General features: G+C 46.3%; 1 protein-coding gene across 2 annotated transcripts in view; it reads left to right on the plus strand.

The window, feature by feature from the left end:
* The window catches only part of epha3 (eph receptor A3), a 118,388-nt gene that overhangs the window by 23,980 nt on the left and 76,918 nt on the right, over window positions 1-17,490 (plus strand). The gene's annotated exons all lie outside the window — the stretch shown is intronic.

Raw genomic sequence — 17,490 nt, forward strand, 5'->3', positions numbered from 1 at the left:
CAAACAACAGTGAAATATTACACTCACTTTCTTTCACATTAGTGATGGGATGTTCGGGAACGAGTCGGCTCTTTTGAACAGTTCCTTAATGTGAATGGTTGGATCTGGATCTCATTTTTTAAAAGAGCCAAATCTTTTTGTTTGTATGCATTTTTATACTGGTTATTATACTGAATGGTGAACCAACACAAGAATCAGCATCGAAGCAGGGCAGGCGACACGAGTGAGAACTTTGTTAATATGATGCCAAATGTGTTTTTTGTGCACAGTTACTTTTAGAATTATTATCATTGTGAACCGTTTTATTTAGATTATGCATAATCTGAAATAGTAAACACACTCCCACTCTTAGTTTGAACCATTTAAACACATTTAAGCCTTGGTCATTCCTCTGTGTGATCAGTTTGTTGTTAAAATGAGTTGTCACATTGGTTCTGTCATATGAATAAATAATAAAAGAGCCAGTCTTTTGAACGGCTCTTTGAAATGAACAGATCCAAAAGATTTAGATCCCATAAAAGAGCCGAAAGTCCCATCACTAATTCATTGTCTGATGTCCCCATTCCTCTAGTGTGTGATCATCTTTACGAAATCAACCGAAATCATAAGTTAAAATGACATAAAAGTTCTTTGCGTTTAGGTTGACGTTTAAGTATTTTTCTGTTCTTAAAATTATATTTTCAATAAATGTAAAGATTAACCAAATAATTCTGACACCCCTACTGCAGATAAGCCTGTTGTTCTTTTTTCAAAATAAAGGCTGTCTATAATTTTCACACACTAGCACTACGAGCAGAAGTATAACAGACACTAACAACCCTAGTTTTTTACAGCTTTCATTCAGGACAATTGCTAAGAATTGTCATTTTGCTGCCACTCTGCTATGTTCTATGTTTGTTTCGGTCAAATGAATGGTGAAACTGTACACTCTCCCTTGTCACTTTGCTTTAGTGAAGAGGCGCTCTCTGTTGCAACGTTTTGGCTGTGGGCTTTCTGGCACTTAGCCTTTTTGTAGCATACACCGAGCGCTGAGGCCTAGAAAATAAGGGGTCAGGCCTGGAGCGAGAGCTGAACTGAGACATGTCTTGTATCATAATGTTAACACCGTATTGTGGCACTTCATTTTTGTATATCCTGGACACCTCTTCACCTAAGTATCCAGTGCCACAGGTTATGAATGTTGCTGAGTGGTTAGAAAGAAGCAAGGTAGATGTTTTGCTTTTTCTCTAACTGAAATGTATTGGGACTCGGGTATCTCAGTTCATTGTAGTATCTCAGTTAATATGTTTTGTTTTGTTATAACTTATTAATTGCCATGCCGACAGTCCTCATTTTTCCACATGGATAAAGCAGCTATTGTATTCCCAGAGGTTATGAACCCTTGAAAAGAAGGGTTTTGTTGAATGGAAAGAAACTAAAATACTCAAATTCAATTGTTCATATTTGTCATAATAAAGTGTTACTTGCAATCCGGTTATGAGAAAATAAATTCCCCCAAACATATTTTCAGTTTTGTCTCGAATTCCTGCTTTCATTTCTACACACTATGGATTCTTGAGTTTGGATTCCATGCGACCTTCTGTGGATGTACAGTGATCTTCAATAACCTTGGTGTAAATGAAACAGGAAAGCTACAAACCTAATTAGCACATGTTGGGAAGCCTCGGAGCGATCTCACATCACAACAGCAGCTGAGAGGGAAACGTGAAGAAGTGAAAGAGGATATTGGCTAATAAGAGATGCCAGTTCAAAGGCAGTCTGTCTCTAAGTCAGCAATGAATATGTATAAACAATAATACAGAACAATAGCGGGGCTACTTGTGACTTGCGCTATGTTGAGAAAGCCTTTCCAAGTGTCCAAGAATATGCCAAGAATCTAGCTAACTCACTGGGGGATGCGGAGTAGTTTGTTCATTCTGGCTATCACTGGCTGTTTACTTTTGTTTTTATAGTCTTTTCAGTAGAAGCTGGAGGCCTGTTGTGCTGTGGCACTGGTACTCTGGAGACATCAAAGCTTTTGGTAACCACAGGCGCAAGAATTCAACTCGGCACACTCACAAAACCAGCTATACAGAGCCATAGAGGGACTGAAAGAAAGTAATATAGGCACCAATAAATATGTGATTTGGCATGTAGTGATTGGTAAACGGGTTGTTCTTCTATAATGGCTTATGCTGGGCTTCCATGTGGTCCAAGTCTTCTGTGCAGTGATGTGCTTAAAGATTTGGCATTGGGTTTACACTGGATGCCCATCTCAATACAAGCCTCTTTGTTTATGGTTCTGGTACAGAAGTACATATGTTAAATCTGACTTTTTGTCTTTTATTTTATATCCATAGTATGATATTAAACTTTAATTACATATGGTTTTATTGCTAAAATACATTGAAAAACATGCGTTCTTACTTTGAAGGGTTTCCCCTCTCCACAGATCTGACCTGCTTGTCTGCTGATCAGTTTAATACCATACTGTAATCTACAATAACATCTCAAGTTCATCCATCTATTTATTGTATTATAAGATTTTTATTTTTTAATTTTTTTTGCAAAGTATGCAAAAATAAATAAAAACATAGTGATGCATGCATAGACTATATATAAATGGACATAGCTAACCTGCTAGCCACCACATTCCAAATAGGAAGTGATCATGGGTGCACTTCCGGCTCCATCTGGCTCCAATTCACTTTATATTAGAAAACTATCGGCCCTCTTTCCGTAACTGCTGCTGTTAAACTCATCATTTTGGTCTTAAAATGTTTGTATTAACCCGCTCTACATGATTCTGGTATTTTTATTTCCCTATTGTGTCCGTAACTCAGGATATAAACATTAATGAGAGACAAATGAGCTGCCTTCTTTCCCCAAGGTCGCTCCCACTAGTGTTAGCAACGTTCCCGCCCCCCCGAGAAACCGTTACCTGCAACAGCTTCGCTCCAGGTCGGCTCTTTGGTTACTATGATACTCGCAGTCGGAATTTCGGATATGGAACTTTGCTCCAAATTTGACTGGAGCCGAAAGCTGTGGGTAACGTCACACTCCTTTTGTCCACTTTTTATACATTCTATGCGTGCAATGACAATAGATATACATGGGAATAAAATAAGCTTTATATAAATTTCTACTATGTCCTATTTTATACAGTCACTTGTTTCTATATAGTATGGACAGTGTATTGTGCATCTAGCAAACAATTCGTCGTGAATGTACCACCACTTACAAACCTGTTATCCTCTTGTATATCGTCTTATCTGCCCATGATATAACCTCAGAAACATAAGGCAGCGATTGTCAGTGCCCCTGTTATCTGCTGCTGTTGGATTGTGCGGAGCATGAGATACTTGGGAATATAGAGACGTAGTGAGTGTGTCAGACCCATCATCTCATTGTATCTGCGATGTGTTCAGTGAGCAGAGACCTCTCCGTGTCATTTCAGTGTGAAAACCCCGAGCGGAACAATATAACTGTCGATCCCCTCTCTGCTGTAGCCTGATGGAGCCTGGCTTCAAAACATGTCGACAGGAAAAACTAAGGCTGTCTGTTCCAGTCTAGAGTTTAATGACAACAATTAACAGGAGCAGTGTGTCTGGAGTGTGTCTGGAGGTTATAATACAGCACTGAATTTTATATTGCAACACTTATTGTCTCATTAACTAATTAACCTTTTAAATGCGTTAACCACTTAAAAGTGTTATGCTGATTAAACCTATTTGGTCATTATAAAACGCTGTATCATTTTGTTTCTGAATTAGTATATTAATAAAGCTTTAAAATTTACACTTTAATTCAACTTGTCAACTGACCCTCAGGTTTGCAGTGCAACTCCAGCTCCCACAGATGAATGCTGTCGTGGTGTCCTTGGGCAAGACAATTAACCCACCTTGCCCCAAGTATCTTTGTACACTGATGCATGAATGTGCGTGTGAATGGGTGAGTGGTTCCTTGATGTAAAGCACTTTATTGCTTAAAAATACAATGGAAAACATGCATTCCTACTGTAAAGCGGGGTCACTTCTCCACAAACCTGCTCTGTAAGTTAGTTTGGTGACGTAACCAGCTTGTCTTCATGGAGATAGATAAGTTAAATGCCATACTGTGGAACATTCACACAACACACAACAATAACATCTCTATGGAGGCAGGCTAGCAGCAGACGCTCAAATCGAAAAGTTACATAGTGCCCATTTAAAACTGAATTAAACCCATTTTAACAAGCTTAACGGCATTTCTGTTGTCAGCTCACAAAATAAAGTGGCGACACATCTGTAGTGATCCATGATTTCCAGCTCCATGCATCCCTGACTCTCCCACAGAAAAGGTCCCTCTCTCATTTACTGGAGAGGGGGGGCTGACATTTTACTTTGAGCTGCGTCGCTTGACTTAGTAATAGCGTCATTTAGAGTGACACAGTGTATGGCGTGTGGATATGAGGGGGAGGGGGTCATTCGGTTTGGATGGGGGCTACAGTTATGAATGCAAATTTGGTGAGTCTTGATTAGAGATAGTCAGGCCTCAGTGGTCAGGCCTTTAGCTGAATACCAACATAAATGAGCAATGCGGTAGATCTATGCATTGTTAGACCACCTAAAGATTTGCAGTTTCATCAGTGTTGTAGCCATTGACAAAGTGAATTTAGATGAATGGTGTTTGTTAAGTGTTCTGCTCTGATGAAAATGCTCCATCCTGGATCAAATTTAGGTCATTGTATTGCAAATTAAAATACATGCTGGGATATGTAGACTTGCTAGACAGTTTTTGTGTGAATTGGTGAGATAGAAAAGCCGCGAGACCACAGCAAAAGATTCTTGCTGTGTGGCGTTTCCTCATCAAATACCTACCCGGAGTTGTGTTTTGTTTTATTCACCAAAGTTTAACACACAAACTCTGCATATTTGGACAGAGATCTTCACTGAAAACACGGAAAACACTATGTTCCACCTTGTGATGTCGTGTGGTAATACAGGAAGTGCTCCTCTGTGTTTTTAAACTCCATGCACCTTCACTAGAATCATTTGAATTGCCAGTCTCCACTGAACTAAAAGTAAAAGGTATAGCTGTTAACTTGAAAACTACTGCTTCATGACATCACAAGGTGGAACGGAGCATTTTGAGCTTTGGGGACGTAGACACTGGTGAAACAAAACACAACTCCAGGTCTGTTTTTGAGGAGGTAACGACTTTATAACATGACTTAATAATAATAATAATAATAATAATAATAATAATAATAATAATAATAATAATAATAATGCATTTTATTTATAAGCACCTTTCAAAAATCCAAGGACACTGAACAAGATAAAATTAAAGCTCACAAGAGTCAATTTTGCATAATATAGGACCTTTAATGTTCAGTTGCCAGGATATACCCAAAGTACCTATTTGAAGGGTATGTTGTATTGTCCAAACACATTATGATTGTTTGACTTCCACCGACAAAAACAGCCTACACAGAAACTCCTTGTAACTTGGAGTTTGGCACTTAAGTTTTGATAAATCCTATCTTCTTCCCTGCTCTAAGCTCTGGGGTCCTGGATAAGTGTCACTTGTTCCTGGACAAAGAGTCTAGCCTTTAAAGGTTGAGGATACAGTGGAGATGAGCACTGACCTTTCTCACAAATTACACACTTTTTTCATTTTGCTCCCTTTGGCTCCCACAGACACAAATATGCAGAGGCGGGTACGACATGTCACTACGCTGAGAAAAATGTCAAGCGCGGTGTCCGACCAGATTACTGTAGTCATCCCCCATAGACCCACCCCCTCCCATTCATTTCCCCTCATCTGTGCCCGAGCAGAGGGCTGGCTCCAGGCATTTGTCAAGGTGAAGGCAGCAGGGTCCCGCCTTGTGATACATCCCACCAATTTTTCCATTTCTTCTGCTCGGCTAGTCTTCTGCCATTAAGTTTTCAATTTCAGCCGCTGAAGGTGATGCCAAAGAGCAGAGCCTGGAGGAGAAAGCCGAGAGAAAGCAGTCTGATTAATGTAGGCCCAGCTTTGACTCCTGTCCGTCCAATGCTTTCCCAGCTGCTTCTGTGGCAGTGGCCCTGTTATATTCAAATGTGGACAAATTTAACCTGTAATTTTAGGATTTTGTTTCAGATTGTGGGTTTCAGAGTGATGACACATGATGACTGCTGCATAGCGATTACCAATTTAAAACTAAATTAAACTAGGAAAATCCTCAAAATGTTGCATATAGAAGGAAGCTCACTACAATAAACAAAGTTAGGTCAAAACTTCTGCTGTACAGAAACTACATACTGCGTATTTCTACTTACAATACTAGTATGATATTAATAGTAGAGACCTATCAATCTACATTTATTTGTACAGTGCTTTACAACAACAACAGCAGACCAAATTGCTTAACCGGTATTAGAACATATCAAAACCAAATGGTAAATGGTCACATTTTTATATAGCGCTTTTCCACTGGGCAGACACTGGGGACGAGGAGGTTTAAGTGTCTTGCCCAAGGATATAACAACTGTATTTATACGTGGGAGGAGGAATCGCACCGCCAACCTGTGGGTCAGTGGATCCGACTGCTCTACCAATGATGTTTATGTCGAGAGCGGGACCACCAACCACCAACTTACAGATCAAGTGGACAAACACTCTACCAACTGAACTACTGTCACCCCAGTTTGTCAAACACAAAAATTATGATTATTATTACAATCTGAGACTCTAAACATGGCATAGTGCTAGGTGCTAAAAGCTGGTAGTGTCACTTGTCTAGATTAAGCATGAAAAATAACCAGATTTTTACACAAAGTGATCACAGTGAAGTTCTAATCAGCCCTTCCTGTGTGACAGCTGAGTGCTAAGGCTAACTCAAGGATGCTCTATTGATGACACTTTGTCTCTAACGAGCCTCAGCCAATTAATCCATTGATTTACATGTAAATGGCTCCTGAAAGGTTAGCGCGTGTGAATGTCATCTGCATGTATTTACCATGCTAATGCCGCTCAGACGACTCCAACAGACCTGAAATTCAGAGGTGGGGAGGACTGACAGCCTGATCGCTGATGGATTACACTGCATCACATTATCAGCCAAATAAGGTGTTAATTACTATGTCATATATGTACCTTTTAATTACCAGCCAAACTTGAACTTGTCTATCAGCTTTCACTTTGGGTGCACACTCACATTTTTTCATAGTTATAGTCATTTTCAGCTTTAGCTTTAAAGAGCCCATATTACGCTATTTTCTGATCTATGTTATAATATTTTCTCATCACAAGCATACCTAAAGTTGTGTTTTCTTTCATTCACACATTTTACTCACAAACCCTGCATATTTAGGGTAAGTTCTTCTCTGTTCCACCTTCACTAGAATAATTTGGATAATTTAAGCCTTGGAATTACCAATCTCAACTGAGTAAAAGGTAAAATGTAGCTGTTAACTTCAAAATTACCACTATATGACATCACAAGGTGGAATAGAGCATTTTGAGGTTTGGAGCTGTAGACAGACTAATAACAAAGGATTACTCCAGGTATGTTTTTGAGGACGTAACATTATACACACATTATAACTCACAAAGCTCACAAGAGTCAAGTTTGTGTATTATAGGACCTTTAACTGGTTTTCCCTGTGACCAACTGCTGTCTTTTATGGTGCTGATTTGGGTGTGTTGTAATATTTGTGAAAACACTAGCAGAAATGGTGACAGGGAATATTTAGTAATTTACCTTCAAACGTTTACACATAAAGCTGCAGTACTTAACTTGTTCACTGGAAACCATAAATACAAGTCCACAGCTGTTTGAGCAGTTTTTCTAAAGTGTGAATATCGTGTTTCTAAATAGAGCGCTGGAGAGCCCTCGTAAAATCACTCATATTATGGTATCTGCTGTGATGAAGAATAGTTCGTTTTGGCAGTCTTTCACCTAAAAACAAAGGCTCCCGCTGCTCTCAGTCTGATAGCTGACTGGCTGGGGTGCAGTGTTAATTGCCAATGTGTGCTCAGCTCAAGTGAGATACCCAGTAAATTGTCCCCAGGTGGGGGAAGAATAGGCTCCATCTTCATTTCTCAAAAGCAGCCAAACTGCTCATTATGATGCTGGGAGGGTGTTGATTTTGTAGATTGTTCATATTTTTATCCACCATTATGGCTTTTTACACTATCTGTAAATGATATGGACAGGGGTAGATGTGCTAAATCAGTCGTGCTCAATGTCCAGATGAATGGGCTGGTATAGTCCCAAAACTTTATTTGGCCAACTGAGCTTGGTCTGATATAGTAGAGTATTTATGGACATCCTTTCTGTTACCTTACAATGACTTTATGCTGCTTTTATATTTGTATTTTTTCTGTATTTGAACAGGACGCCCATGAAAAAGAGAATCTTGAGTGCTCCCATTGGGCTCTCCCTGTATAAATAAATATAAATAAATAAATAAATTACGTCTGATAAGTTATAGAAGTAAACCCAAAGCTAATTAACAACCTAATTAACATGAAAAAAGGGAAAAATACATTAGTTTATAAAGTTATATTACTGCACTTTTTTATAGCCCTTATACATTTATACTTAAACCTCAGCTAGCACCTTTCTGATGTACTGCCAAAATATTCTGATTATTATTAAGTGCCAAGTGTTGTTATGAGTGCCAAATGAAAATCTGTGCATTTCATCATGTACTTTTTTCCAAAACCCAAGTGAATTGCATTTATATGTATTATATTTATTTTCAAATCCACCCCAATTACAAACCTCATTGGACATCCCTGCACTCTATATAATTCGCTGTATGCTGATTCAAAGTGTTCCCCATGGTCTGCTGTCTGGCTTTGTGTTGACATGCTTGTGTGTGTGTTTGTACATCCCAGCGAGGCGAGACGGGACCTGGCACACGCTAAAACATGCTACTTCCAAAGGAAACAGCTCTGTTAAGTCAGATGTGCCGTTTTTCATAATGATCCCATCTATCAATGCCTTCATCTCCCTATGCCTTTATCCCCCACTCCTCCATCAACGTCTCTGTGGGCTCATTCATTTAGACCCACTATTTATGGTCCTGTAAAAACAATAAGGAAAGAGAAAATAAGACGGGATTTGCTGGCACCAATGGATTCTGGGATAGCACGGGAAAGATGACGGCTTGGTTAGATGGTCATATTTAGTTAATTGCACTTGATTTGGACATCTGGTTAACATTGCGTGGTGTTTTCTTATATGAAGTCCAATGTGTTTTTGGAAACTACATGGGTAGAGAATAATTGAAAATTTTGTCACGCTACAGATTGTATGATGTGGTGTAAGATTACGTTTTAATGAAATATGGAAAGTCAAGAATTTTTGCCAGATGTATCATCAAGATTGGACATATTCACAACGCAAAGTTTGCTTCAACACCAAGTCGGGTTCCAGTGATTTGATGAGATTATTTTTGGATATTTGGTGAGCGTTTTGAATGTTTTGAAGCACCACTCTTGCATACTTGCACGCACATCAAAAATTTGGATTTAACTGGTATAATCTGGATTGGACACGAACTAAATCAGGACTAGAACAAGACCCAACCAAATCCTCATCAGGTCTAAACTGGGATCAGATACTACTCTGGATTTTATTTATTTATTATCTTATTTATTGTTTTCAACCTGTGATATTAAAAGGGAGTAGAAAACAGTACAAAAGCTCGATCAGATTGCGTCTGATCATATCTTCATGAATATTAAAAGCATGTGGGTGAGAGAGAGGGTGGGAGTTGGTACATTGTTTCTCCACTGATCCGAAGGTTGACGCTTCAAATCCCGCTCTCGACATAAACATCATTGGTTGAGAGGTCAGGTCCGCAGACCCACAGGTTGGCGGTGCGATTCCGGCTCCGACAGATGACTGCTGTTGTTGCGTCCTTGGGCAAAACACTTGACCCACCTCACTCCCAGTGTCTGTGTACACTGGTGTATGAATGCGTATGTGAATGGGTGAGTGGTTCTGTGATGCAAAGTGAGACCCTCGAAGGTAAAAAATATAACCATTTACCGACTTCTTATTGGTCATGAAAAGAACACCTGAAGAACTGTTACAAAGTAGAAAACACAAACATGATATTTCCAGACATGCGTAACAATACATCTACCATCACGTCCAGAGCACTGGCCACTTGTCTGTTCCGGTGAAACTCCACGTAGTAGCTGTTGATAGCTGCGCACACAAAAACAGCCCATGAATGGCGTACCACTCGAAGCCGTATGCCAAATGGATGGGTCGGACTTCTGTAGCTCATGTTTGCGGTTCAAAGACTTCCAACCACAAGAGTCCTGTCAGCCGCTCTCTGCAGTGAGCTATGGCAACCTGTGGCTCTTGTCAGGAGAAGTATGTAACGCACACTATAGGGCGCTCCATATGGGGGGGCTTTGGTTCTCCTGCTCTAGTCTTTGAGGCCCAAAACACTATGCCACATGAAGCTGCGTGAAGTCTGCAGGCTCTGAAACGTCGGCCTATAAACACTTAACTAGTGTCAATCTTTTGAGAAGTGGAGACGCTGTGCCACTCAATGGGAAAAATATGATGGATACAAGAAGGTAGATGGGATTTTTACCCAACAACTACTTTTGGGACAGGCTTTTGTAGAAGCAATACTAGTTGTATTGTTGCCCAATCTTTCAAGTAGCATGGATAGTGGTTTTGAAATAATATTTGCAGAAATAGAATAGCTTATCATGGAATATAGCATTTTTATTAGAAAACTTGTGAATAACCTGCAAGAAGATGATTTATTTGGTGATATCTCTGCACTTGTGTTGCTCAGTTTACAGTCCTTTTCTGGTGAATGAGAAAAAAATCTGATAGTACAAGGATTGGAGTACAGTGTGTAACAGCAATAGTAACTACTGTACAATCAGGGGCAGCACCAGACTTTTTGGTTGGCGATGTTAAGATTGTCAATGTGGTCGCCTTTCAATAGTGGAGCGCACCCCCTACCCTTCTAAAAGTTTGTCTTGCTGTTTTAAACAAATTTAAATGGAGTTAGGGCCCTCCACTGAAATATTGTCATGATGTCAGTTTCCCTGTCCTCCCGTGCTCTCTCCCCCTCCCCTACCTGTGTGTCTGGAGCTGGGTGGAGTGCCTGACTCCTCCCGTGCACACCTGGGGTGCATCAGCCTAATCACCACCACCTGCTGCTGAGTACAAGAAGGCTTGGCAGTCTACACTCGGTGCCAGACCGTCCGCGTGTAAACGTGAATGTTTCTTGCTAAGCTTTGTTATATGGTACTTCCCTGCAAATGCTCATTTGGATTTATGCACCCTCCAGATTCCTGCCTCTACTCGCCCAGCTCCTGCTGCCACGTTCCAGTCCCGGTATCGCTTCCAGCTCGTCTTGTCTCCTGCTCGTCTCGTCTCCTGCTCGTCTCGTCTCCAGCTCGTCTCGTCTCCTGCTCGTCTCGTCACCTGCTCGTCTCGTCTCCTGCTCGTCTCGTCTCCTGCTCGTCTCGTCTCCTGTCCGGTCCTGGTCTCTGGTTTGTCACCCGCTCCCCGCTCTGGTCTTCGTCTGCTCCGCCCGCCCTGGTACCGCACCTGCTTCTATCCCCGTCCTGGTCCTGTCCTGCCCGCCTCTACCTGCACCGCACCCGCCTGACCCGTCTCCCGCTCCCCGGTTCCTGTACCTGCTCTTGTGACCTGTTTAAAGACTGCATTTTCACCGCTGTAAATAAACACTGTTAAAACTGCTCTGGTCTGCATCCTTTGGTCCTATCCGCACCGTTACGACAGAACGGTCTGGCCACTATGGACCAAGCAGGCTCAGATCCGGACCAGACGCGCCGCCTCACGCACTCTCACCCCGAGGCGGTGCTGGGTCAGCATGAACAATCCATTCGAACTCTATTGGAGCTAAATCAGACATTGTCCCAGCAGGTGGCACAGCTTAACCACCAGGTGGCCGCGCTCCTCGTCACCCCGCCTGCTGCAGCTGGAGCGCCGCCACGCCTCCCGGAGCCGAGAGGCACGGATCCGGAGCCGTATGCTGGACAACCTCACCTCTGTCGCGGATTCCTGTTCCAGTGCGAGTTCATGTTCCAGCAATGCCCTTCTCGTTTCAGCTCGGGGGCCACCAAGATCCGATATATATGTGGATTACTCCGGGGCAGAGCTCTCCAGTGGGCAGAGGCGCGCCTAATGAAGACGTCTGTGGATAGCCTGGATTTTAATGAATTTGTGTCCACGTTTAAGCTGGTGTTTGACCACCCGCACTACCAGGACAATGCTGCCTCCCGGTTATTGACTCTCAGCCAGGGCTCCAGGACGGTAGCGGATTATTCCATTGAATTCTGGACACATGCGGCGGAGCTGGACTGGACGGACAGCGCGCTGCGGGCTGTGTTTGTGCGGGGCCTGAACGAGACTTTGAAAGATGAATTGGTTTCCCGGGACGAACCCCCCGACCTGCGGACCCTCATCTCCCTCACTCACCGTATAGACAACCGCCTACGGGCTCGTCGCCGAGAGAGACGCCGGTCACCGGTCCCGCCGGAGCCACGCGCTGCCCCGCCCCCGCCGGATGAGCCCATGCAACTCGACAGGACCCTTGTGTCGGCCGAGGAGCGTCAACGGAGGCGTCGTCTGGCCGGGGCTTGCCTCTACTGCGGTGAGCGCGGACATTATGTGGTCACTTGCCCAGTTCGGCCAAAAGGGGGGGCCCACCAGTAGCACTGGGAGTACTGGTGGGCGAGCAACACATCCTGGACTCTTCTAATAGACTGCGGCTCAGCGCCACCCTGTGCGTTCGCACAGAGACCTTATGCGTTTCCGCCCTTATCGACTCCGGGGCTGAGAGGGACTTTATTGATGCCCAAGTCGCGGAGCAGCTCGGGGTCTACCTGGAGCCCCTCGAACGCCCCTTAAATGCCCAGGGGCTCAATGGACGTTTTCTGGGGCACATCACTCACATCACAGAACCTGTCACCGTGATTCTGTCCGGCAACCACCAAGAGAACCGTCAGTTTCATGTCCTGTCCTCCTCCGCTTCTCCTCTGGTCCTTGGTTACCCCTGGCTACGCGCCCACAACCCTGTTTTCGATTGGGCCAGGGGCGGAGTTTCGGGCTGGAGTCCCGATTGCCACGCCAAGTGCCTTCGGTCCGCCCTCCCTCCGGCCGGGAGGTCCGTTCCTGTCGCTGATCCGTCCCCAGACACCCCCAATCTGTCCTCGGTGCCTGCTGAATATCACGACCTGGGGGAGGTTTTTAGCAAGAGCAAGGCCCTCTCTTTACCGCCCCACCGTCCATATGACTGCGCCATTGACCTCCTGCCGGGTGCCCCACTACCATCTAGCAGGCTATATAACCTGTCTAAACCTGAACGCGAGTCAATGGAGGACTATATCCGTGGGTCCCTGGCTGCCGGAATCATCCGCCCGTCCACTTCACCCGTGGGAGCGGGGTTCTTCTTTGTGGCTAAGAAGGACAAATCCCTGCGGCCTTGCATTGATTACCGGGGTCTGAACAATATAACCGTAAAGAATAAATACCCGCTTCCCTTACTGGACTCGGCATTTACGCCCCTCCACGGTGCGACCATCTTCTCAAAGTTGGATTTGCGGAATGCGTACCACCTGGTGCGCATCAGGGAGGGAGACGAATGGAAGACGGCCTTCAAGACACCCCTGGGACATTTCGAATACTTGGTTATGCCCTTCGGTCTCACCAACGCCCCTGCCGTATTCCAAGCCCTCATCAACGATGTGCTCCGTGATTTCCTTAACCGATTCGTCTTTGTTTACTTGGATGACATCTTGATTTTCTCGCGGTCCCCCCAGGAGCATCATCAGCACGTTCGCCAGGTTCTCCAGCGCCTCCTCGAGAATAAACTGTTCGTGAAAGCTGAGAAATGCGAGTTTCACGCAGAGGAGGTCAGCTTTTTGGGCTTCATTGTGGGGCGGGGCCAAGTAAGAGCTGACCCTGAAAAGATCCAGGCTGTCACTGAGTGGCCCGTTCCTACCAGCCGGAGACAGCTCCAGAGATTTATCGGCTTTGCCAATTTTTATAGACGTTTCATCCGGGATTTTAGTAGGGTTATCTCGCCCTTAACTAAACTCACCTCTCCTGCTTTGCCGTTTGCCTGGTCTCCTGAGGCGCAGACAGCCTTCGAGAAGCTTAAGAGACTATTTACCTCCGCTCCCATCCTGCACCAGCCCGACCCTTCACGGCAATTCATCGTGGAGGTCGACGCCTCCGACTCGGGAGTGGGGGCCGTGCTTTCGCAGAGGTTCGACCCCCACAACCGCCTCTGTCCCTGCGCCTTCTTTTCCCGGCGATTGTCCTCGGCCGAGGTCAATTATGATGTGGGGGATCGGGAGCTCCTTGCCGTAAAGCTGGCCTTGGAGGAGTGGCGCCACTGGCTCGAAGGGGCGGAGCAACCATTCATCGTCTGGACCGACCATAAAAACTTGGAGTACATCCAGTCCGCCAGGCGCCTCAATCCCCGTCAAGCTCGTTGGTCCCTCTTCTTCAGCCGCTTCAACTTTCTCCTCACCTACCGCCCCGGATCTCGGAACGTCAAACCAGATGCCCTCTCCCGCCAGTTCGCCCTGGAGGATAGCCCGGTCACCGCAGAAACAATTATCCCCTCCTCGTGTGTGGTGGCCGCGGTCCATTGGGATATCGAGGACACCGTCCGAGAGGCCCAGACCAACGACCCCGACCCAGGTAACGGCCCTCCAGATAAACTGTTTGTTCCCGATTCTGTCCGGTCTCAGGTGCTCCAGTGGGTCCATGCCTCCCGTTTCGCCTGCCATCCTGGTGCCGGTCGCTCTCTCTCCCTCCTCAGGAGACGCTTCTGGTGGCCCACGATGGACACAGACACCCGGGCTTATGTCGCCGCCTGCCAGGTATGTGCTCGGGCCAAGGCCTCCCACTCACCCCCTTCTGGTCTCTTGCATCCTCTCCCAGTTCCTCGTCGCCCTTGGTCCCACATCGCCTTGGACTTCGTGACGGGCCTTCCCCCTTCCCAGGGGAACACGGTGGTTCTCACCATTGTGGACCGCTTCTCCAAGGCCGCCCATTTCGTTGCCCTGCCTAAGCTCCCCACAGCCAAAGAAACTGCCGACCAGCTGACCAGTCATGTCTTCCGACTCCACGGCATCCCGGTGGACATCGTGTCCGACAGAGGGACCCAATTCACCTCTCAGGTATGGCGGTCTTTCTGCGACAGTTTGGGGGCCACGGTTAGCCTCACGTCCGGGTTCCATCCACAATCTAATGGGCAGACGGAGCGGGCCAACCAAGACCTGGAGTCGGCCCTACGGTGCACAGCCTCCGCCAACCCCGCGACCTGGAGTACTCACCTACCCTGGATAGAGTACGCTCACAACTCCCTCGTGAGTTCCGCCACTGGTATGTCCCCCTTCGAGGCATCGCTGGGATATCAACCCCCTCTCTTTCCCACGGAGGAGAGGGACCTCGCCGTCCCGTCTGTTCAGCGCCATCTCCAGCGCTGTCGCCGGATCTGGAAGAAGGCCAGGGCGGCCCTTCTTCGGGCTGGAGCGCGCACTAAGGCGACGGCCGATCGCCACCGTGTCCCGGCGCCCGTATACCAACCTGGCCAGATGGTTTGGCTCTCCGCCAAGACGGTCCCGCTGAAGACGGACTCCCGTAAGCTGTCCCCCCGATTCCTGGGACCGTTTAAGATCATGAGGATCATAAATCCATCGGCGGTGCGCCTCCAGTTACCCCCGTCTCTCCGGATTCATCCGACCTTTCACGTCTCCCAGGTTAAACCAGTCCGGACCAGCGACCTGTGCCCTCCGGCCGATCCCCCACCGCCCGCCCGAGTCATTGACGGCCACCCGGCGTTCACCGTCCGCCGCCTGATTGACGTTCGTCGCCGTGGTAGGGGCCTCCAGTACCTCGTCGATTGGGAGGGTTACGGTCCGGAGGAGCGATCCTGGGTGCCCAGGGCACGCATTCTGGACCCCGACATGGTGAGAGACTTCCACCGCGCTCATCCTGACAAGCCTGGGGGTCCACCAGGAGGTGGACCTTAGGGGGGGGGTACTGTCATGATGTCAGTTTCCCTGTCCTCCCGTGCTCTCTCCCCCTCCCCTACCTGTGTGTCTGGAGCTGGGTGGAGTGCCTGACTCCTCCCGTGCACACCTGGGGTGCATCAGCCTAATCACCACCACCTGCTGCTGAGTACAAGAAGGCTTGGCAGTCTACACTCGGTGCCAGACCGTCCGCGTGTAAACGTGAATGTTTCTTGCTAAGCTTTGTTATATGGTACTTCCCTGCAAATGCTCATTTGGATTTATGCACCCTCCAGATTCCTGCCTCTACTCGCCCAGCTCCTGCTGCCACGTTCCAGTCCCGGTATCGCTTCCAGCTCGTCTTGTCTCCTGCTCGTCTCGTCTCCTGCTCGTCTCGTCTCCAGCTCGTCTCGTCTCCTGCTCGTCTCGTCACCTGCTCGTCTCGTCTCCTGCTCGTCTCGTCTCCTGCTCGTCTCGTCTCCTGTCCGGTCCTGGTCTCTGGTTTGTCACCCGCTCCCCGCTCTGGTCTTCGTCTGCTCCGCCCGCCCTGGTACCGCACCTGCTTCTATCCCCGTCCTGGTCCTGTCCTGCCCGCCTCTACCTGCACCGCACCCGCCTGACCCGTCTCCCGCTCCCCGGTTCCTGTACCTGCTCTTGTGACCTGTTTAAAGACTGCATTTTCACCGCTGTAAATAAACACTGTTAAAACTGCTCTGGTCTGCATCCTTTGGTCCTATCCGCACCGTTACGACAAATATAAACCCTAATATGGATTTTAAAAAATTAATTGTTGTCTCATTTTGAAAACCCGGTAGTTGCCATTTGAATACTTTTAGTCAAAATTGGATGTGCTTTGAAAGTGGGGCAAACATTTTTCAGGGAGCTATGGGGGTGCATCGGTCATTCTGTGAGGGGAGCCAAGCCGCTCCTGACTCCAATATGTTTTAAACTTAACACTTAATATTTCTTCCACCTCTGGAGATGGATGGACCATTTGCATCACCTCTAGAGATGGGTGGACCGTCTCCCGTTTAGTTAGAGACACTCCTTTGCTTTCATATACCTACAGTCATGTTCCTATGCCATGTTCATCCTTTGCCAACAAAACGTCCACACTTACAGACTTATTTTTGTGCTGATGAACTGTTGGTGGGTGGTGTCTTTTGTAGAGCGTTTGGGGGTTATCGTCCTGCACCAGAGTAAAATACCATGTGTGCACCCAGCGGGAGAACATTCCTGCTAGCCCCATGATTTCCTCCGGTCATTCACGCACCACTCCAACCCCACTGTAACGCCATTGTCCTGGGCTTCAGCCGTACAGCCAGGCCCCCCACGCTTGGAGCTCTCTGCACTGCACACTGCACCCGCCCAAGCTAACCATCAAGCAGCATCCTGGGCCTCCCTTTACAGTAAAAACAACAATTGTCACTGAAATGGTTTCTTGTTCAAAATGTGTTTAACTAGCCATGGAAGGTCACAAGTTAACTCATGCAAATACAAAAGGCT

This window comes from Periophthalmus magnuspinnatus, chromosome 21, assembly GCF_009829125.3.
Source record: "Periophthalmus magnuspinnatus isolate fPerMag1 chromosome 21, fPerMag1.2.pri, whole genome shotgun sequence".
Lineage (NCBI taxonomy): Eukaryota > Metazoa > Chordata > Actinopteri > Gobiiformes > Gobiidae > Periophthalmus > Periophthalmus magnuspinnatus.